This window comes from Salminus brasiliensis, chromosome 8 (assembly GCF_030463535.1).
Source record: "Salminus brasiliensis chromosome 8, fSalBra1.hap2, whole genome shotgun sequence".
Lineage (NCBI taxonomy): Eukaryota > Metazoa > Chordata > Actinopteri > Characiformes > Bryconidae > Salminus > Salminus brasiliensis.
The window spans coordinates 42,560,762-42,566,761 of NC_132885.1; the positions used below are offsets into that span (position 1 = coordinate 42,560,762).

General features: G+C 49.4%; 2 protein-coding genes across 2 annotated transcripts in view; one reads left to right on the forward strand and one right to left on the reverse strand.

The window, feature by feature from the left end:
* Positions 1-6,000, forward strand: part of sowahca (sosondowah ankyrin repeat domain family Ca) — a 121,744-nt gene that overhangs the window by 74,642 nt on the left and 41,102 nt on the right. The gene's annotated exons all lie outside the window — the stretch shown is intronic.
* Positions 1-6,000, reverse strand: part of LOC140561463 (polyprenol dehydrogenase) — a 39,167-nt gene that overhangs the window by 32,892 nt on the left and 275 nt on the right. The window lies entirely within an intron of this gene.

Here is a 6,000-nt window from a genome sequence, read left to right on the forward strand (position 1 = left end):
CTCTTGGGGTTGAATGCAATCACATTTTAGTCACAGCAATGTTCCACCAGGAGAATAGAGGCTGTTACTGCAGCAAACGGGAGAGAACATATCTTACAGTTTGGAGGCGGGGCTTTGGAGACAACACTGAAGGGGGGGCTGTATTTATTTCTGGGGCACACTAAACAGTGGATATCACAGAAACCCTGTTTACCACTGGTTACCACAGAAACACTGGATACCACAGAAACCCTGGTTACCACTGGTTACCAAAGAAACCCAGGATAACACAGAAACACTAGATAAGACAGAAACATTGGTTACCACAGAAACACTGGTTACCACAGAAACACTGGATACCACAGAAACACTAGATAAGACAGAAACATTGGTTACCACAGAAACACTGGTTACCACAGAAACAATAGATACCGCAGAAACAGTGGTTACCACAGAAACACTGTTTACCACTGGTTACCACAGAAACCATTAATACCACAAAAGCACTGATACCACAAAAACACTGGTTACCACAGAAACCCTGGTTACCACAGAAACACTGGATACCACAGAAACACTGGTTACCACAGAAACACTGGTTTCTGGCACATGAGTTCTGTCTCAACATCTTTTCCCTCACGAGCTCGGAGACGAGGACGATGATGACGGAGCCGTAGAGACAATCAGGTGTGCTTCCATTAAGCCGGCACATCCACCACAAACATTCTGATTAGTTGTATCTCATTAGACGGCGCTGCTGAGTGCTCTTCATTCATGCCGAGTGGAGTCCAACTTATTATGCGACGAGCTGCATCAGAAGTCTGGGAGCATCTGCATATTCATCCCTGCTCTTCCCGGCCGGCGCTGCCTCTGTTTGCGCTTGTGAAGGAATGAAAAGCAGCCCCAGAACAAAAAGGCCGCCCTCTCAGAAACACCCAAGGAGGAAACACTTGTCCTCCCCGGCGGGAGCTGTGAGCCGCGGTGACGGCGGGGCGAAGAAGAAGGGGGAAAAACACTCTGACTGGCCCAGAGCGACTACTCTGAACTGCTCAGTGTCACACGGTTTCGCCCAGAACCCCAAACCTAGTCAATCAGCCAAGACATGCTAAGTGTTCTGAGGGAAGTTCTCCTTTTCAGAGTCTTGGTTCTTCTCAAAGTTTCCTTACTATTTGGAGACGTTCTCCTTTTGATGTTCAGGTCTTCTTGAGTTTCATCCTTAGGGAGCTGCCAACATGCTCACGTGGGGCTCACATGAGTGAAACGAGGGCTAGGTGGGTCCCAGATGGGTATGGGCTCTGAGTGGGTTTGTACATGCGTTTTTACTGGGACCCAGTTGGGCTTCCCCAATGGGCCCCATCATCACGGCCCACCTGAATCTCTGAGCTTTTCATTCAGACTTTCTCTGACCCAACTCATCCCAAAAGTACTGGATGGAGCTCCTCCTCCATCATTCCAGAGAACACAGTTCCTCCACTGCTCCACAGCTCAATGCTGGGGGGCTTTATACCCCTTTAGCCCACACCTATTATTAGGCAGCATGGAACCAATAGGGTCATGATGTTGATCTGCTCCAGAGGGTCCTATTCTATTGGCAGTACTTTCCTCTCTACAGGGACTAGACAAGTTGTGTGTGCATTTGCACATCTGTGTCAGCAATGTGTACAACTGAAAGTATCTGAATGCGTTTATTAGAAGGGGTGTCCACAAACATTTGTCAATATATAGTGTAATAAAACTCAGGCTCATTTCGGCCTCCGTTTCTCAGCATGTAGTTTATCTGAACAGCCGAATGACGTACTGCAGAGGTACAGGCCTTATCGTTGCCTTTCAGAAGGTCAAATATTAGATCGTAAAATAAAGCTGGTGGATTATGATGCAGAATATCATCTAATGTCATTAAAGGAGATGAATGTGCATTTAAAGGCCAGAGCAAACACTGGAGCCCTTGCAGTCAATAAAGGCCGAACAAAGCTTTGCGCTAGCTGCTAAAAACCTGCCTAGCTCCGATCGCTGTGTCACTGACAGACTAACAGATCTGGCAATGGCCTTAAGTTCGCAATTACAGAACCTTTCTGTAGGGGGCGGGGAGGGGGGCGCTGATTGAAATTCGTTGGCTGTGCGGTAAGGGTCACCTTGCCCCAGCAGCCTGGGCAGGCTTATCGTTAGCGCTTATCGTTAGCACTGGAACCTTGTTAGTGCTCTGCCAATGACATTACTGGTAATTACTCTTCCCCCATAACCATTCCGAACGTGTCAAACGAGGGTACCAGAGGTGTAACTACTGATCTTTTCAGGGCCCCTCATAGAGATGCTGACTCCCACGGCTCACGGACATAGACAGCTGAAGCTTAAGACTCAAACTTGTACCCCTAAGATTCGCACCTGAGACTCAAGATTCCACTCAGACTCACACCTCTGACACTAAACTCAGACTTGCACCCCTGAGACTCGACTCAGACTCACAACCAAGACTCAAGACTAGACTCAGATTCGCACCCCTGAGACTGAGGACTCAACCCAAACTCACACCTCTCAAATGACTTGACCCAGACTCACACCCCTAAGATTCACCCCTGAGACTCAAGACTTGACCCAGACTCACACCCCTAAGACTTGTATGCAGGAATTAAGACTAGCCTCAGATTTGCACCCCTGAAGCTTAAGACTCCCTAGGACTTGCATCCCTGAGTCTCAAGAAGCCTCATGAAACCTGTGACTTTGGGAATATAACAGTCACGAGTAAACAAGCAAGTAAAAGAATAATGAATTAAAAACAATGAAATATTAATAATAGTAAAAATAATTAATTAAGAATTCTTTTCCACTGGTGCTGATATCAGATCCCAGTTACCCCACCGGTCTGTACTCGTACTGTTCCAGGTCTGTTAGGATGAGTGTTGTGTTTGGTGGCAGAAAAAGCAGAACCTCGAAAGACGAAGCGGTGCCCTAGTTGAAGTGTGTGTGTGTGTGTGTGTGTGTGTGTGTGTGTGTGTGTGTGTGTTTTGGCTCTTAGAGGGAGCGTTCGGCCTCTGTTCCTTCACTCCTCTGTCTTTTACAGCCTTTGAAAAACGTCAGGCGAAACACAAAAGCCGCAGCGTTCCCCCGCGCACCTCGCCGTGTCTACCGATGACACTGCTTGTCACGGGGAAGCCGTCGAACAGCCTTAATCTCCCGCCTTCCATCAAATCAAATCTGGATTCCGGAAATTGCCCAGAGCAGCCCGATCCGAACGGAACTTTACATAACGCGGGTGACTCACGCCGTCTATTTATACCGCCCCCTTTCCTTAGGTGTCTGCTCGGCTGACTTTATCATATTCCCCGTGTCATGCGACTGCCAGAGTGGAAGGAATCGGTCTGACAGCCGAACGCTCCGCTTCCAATTCCTCCCAGGAGGACCCTTCCTGGCCCACTTTCCCGCGACTGCCTCTCTATTATGGTTCCAGGAGTTCAATCGCCCTTCTGCCTGAAACCTGCCTCCTCCATCCAACTGGGACAGGCACTCAAACACCGGGGCCTACAGACAACACACACACACACACACACAGCGACTGTTCACTTGCCACGGATCTGGCACACGTCCTAATGGAAACACTTTAGCGAAGAAAGCCCCACAGGGATTTTGGGAATCACGCAGGATTACGGACACGTTCACACGGGCACGCGACACCATGTCACACCGTTCATCGTAAAGGACTGATGGACGTGGCTATTGTGTTCTGCGCATCTCACTGTTACACTGCCAGTGGCCACTTTATCAGAAACACCTCTCTCACAGCTTCACCTTGCAGCTGCTGGTGTACAGTTAGAGACCGTCGCCCATCTGTTGATGCTCAGTGGATCACGAGGAAGCTGCATGAGCCCTGCTCATCAGGGCTGTACTTGCTGGGACAGAGAAGAAATAAACAAACTGATAAACAACAACAAAAAAATAGAAATATGAATTTTATTCAAGCACCTGATGTTAAGTTAGATCACACCAGCCTTTCCAACGCATTGGATATCTTTAGCCGAAGCTCCTTTTGGATCTGTAGTGGTTTCTGACACTCACTAAATGCTTCTCCCAATTTGGATCACACGCAATGCCCCCCACACTAGTGAGGGTGGACGTGTGTCCGGCGTGAAGCCGCACAGACAAGCCGCGCATTTCTCGAACTGTTGCCGGTGCAACATCGCCGGGCAACCAACCAACGCATCTAGAGGGAAGCATACCCGGCTCCGACCCCTGCAGACGCCAGTGGCGGCCAGCACCGAAGCGTAGCGAGAGAGAGAGTAAGGACAACCTCGCCTACCAATGGCTAGCAGCATGACCGGGATTCGAACCAGCGATCCTCTGATCACAGTGACAGCCCTACAGCACCTTAGTGGATATGTACATTCCATGAGCTTTGATCTTGCTGGCCGTGAGCCACCCGCCGACACCAGACATGTAGAAGATCCTCAGTTCCATTAATACCATCGCTCTGCTGCTCTGCTGTTCTGCTTCTGGTATAAAACACGCTCACTTTAGCCTCTCTAATCAATCATAATTAACACGGATCAGAACGAACCCGGATGAGACCTTTGCTGCTGGTTTCCAGGCTTGGATTAGGTTTAGTCTTGGGCTAAACTGCAGCATCAGTCATGAATCACCATCAGAAATCAAGTCTGAGAAGCCGGCCCATAACAAGAATATTAATAAATATTAACAAACCATATTAATGAGTTTACAGTGAAGCACAGTGTAATGTAATTATACTAAATATTAATATAATATAATATAAATATTGAACAAGTGTGTCATTATTCTATTTATTTATTTATGTATCTATTCTACACTTTCAGTCCTTCATCAGTGGTCAGTTTTTTGGATATTTTTCGATGCCGGACCCACTCGGACAGATATCTGGGAACACTGTTGTGCCTGGCAGGTGCCACAAACACACACACACACACACACACACACACATATACACTGCCAGGCTAGAAAGGCCCACCACCCCCATAATGTCAGGTCAGGGGTGGGCTTATGGTGGCCTCTTTCCTCTGAGGCTGACCCTTCACACTGGACCAATATAGTCATATCTAATAAACTGGCGCTTCAGCATTTAGTGGACCTGAGGTAGCTAGCCCATGACTACCCCAGTGACACCTGACATTGCTATGAGACCCCCTTTCCTGCACTAGTGACCACAGTCCATTAGCTGCAGCTACCGTACATACCGCACAGTTCTCGTGAGTGGTCCACAGGCCTCCTTCAGCCCGTGATGATCGCTGACAACGCATCATCTGTGAGCGGGAACAGCGGCAGCATGTTCAGCAAAGCGGGCCGTCATCGGGTTGTTTGCCTGGGTGATTGGGGAGAATACCTGCTGTCACTCAAAGTGACAGGTGTCCTGTTTTTGCTCTGAAAGGAAACCACACCAGGGATCGAGAGGCGGCTCTGCGAAGCACTGCCCGAGATTAGGGTGCCCTGTTCCGGCCCCTTCCAGCATCCCTGAAAGGTTTTCTTGACAGAACCGAAAAAATCGGCGAGGTGTTGTCCATGTCGCCCATCGAGATTCTCATTCTTCGCTCCTGAGAACCAGCGGCAGTGATGAGGAGAGCCGCTGCTGACTTTCACGACCATCTACCGGGCTTTGCAGAATGCATTACCCCTCCACTGCAGTGGTGGTATTTGCATATTGCCCTTGACTTGCCCTTCACAAGCCTTTTCTGCTACCTTTCACCACTAACCCGACATCCTTGGACGTCTACGCATGGTCCCTACGTTAACCCGGAGGTCAGGAGGGTAATTGTTAGAACCCCAACCTGGCGGACCAGGATTGAGTCCTGAGGACTGGGGGACTCTTCCCAGCAGGGACTTATTCACCAGGACTCTTCTGCTGAGCGGGAACCCTCGGCTCTCGCACATCAACAGCTGCAGGGGGGGAACGAGCGGCAGAGGCAAGAGAGAGAGAAAGAGAGGGAGGGAAAAGTGCACCCCAGGCACCAGTCCAGCGTGCGCCCCCCTCAATCAAACCCAGCGACCCGGTTAGTGCAT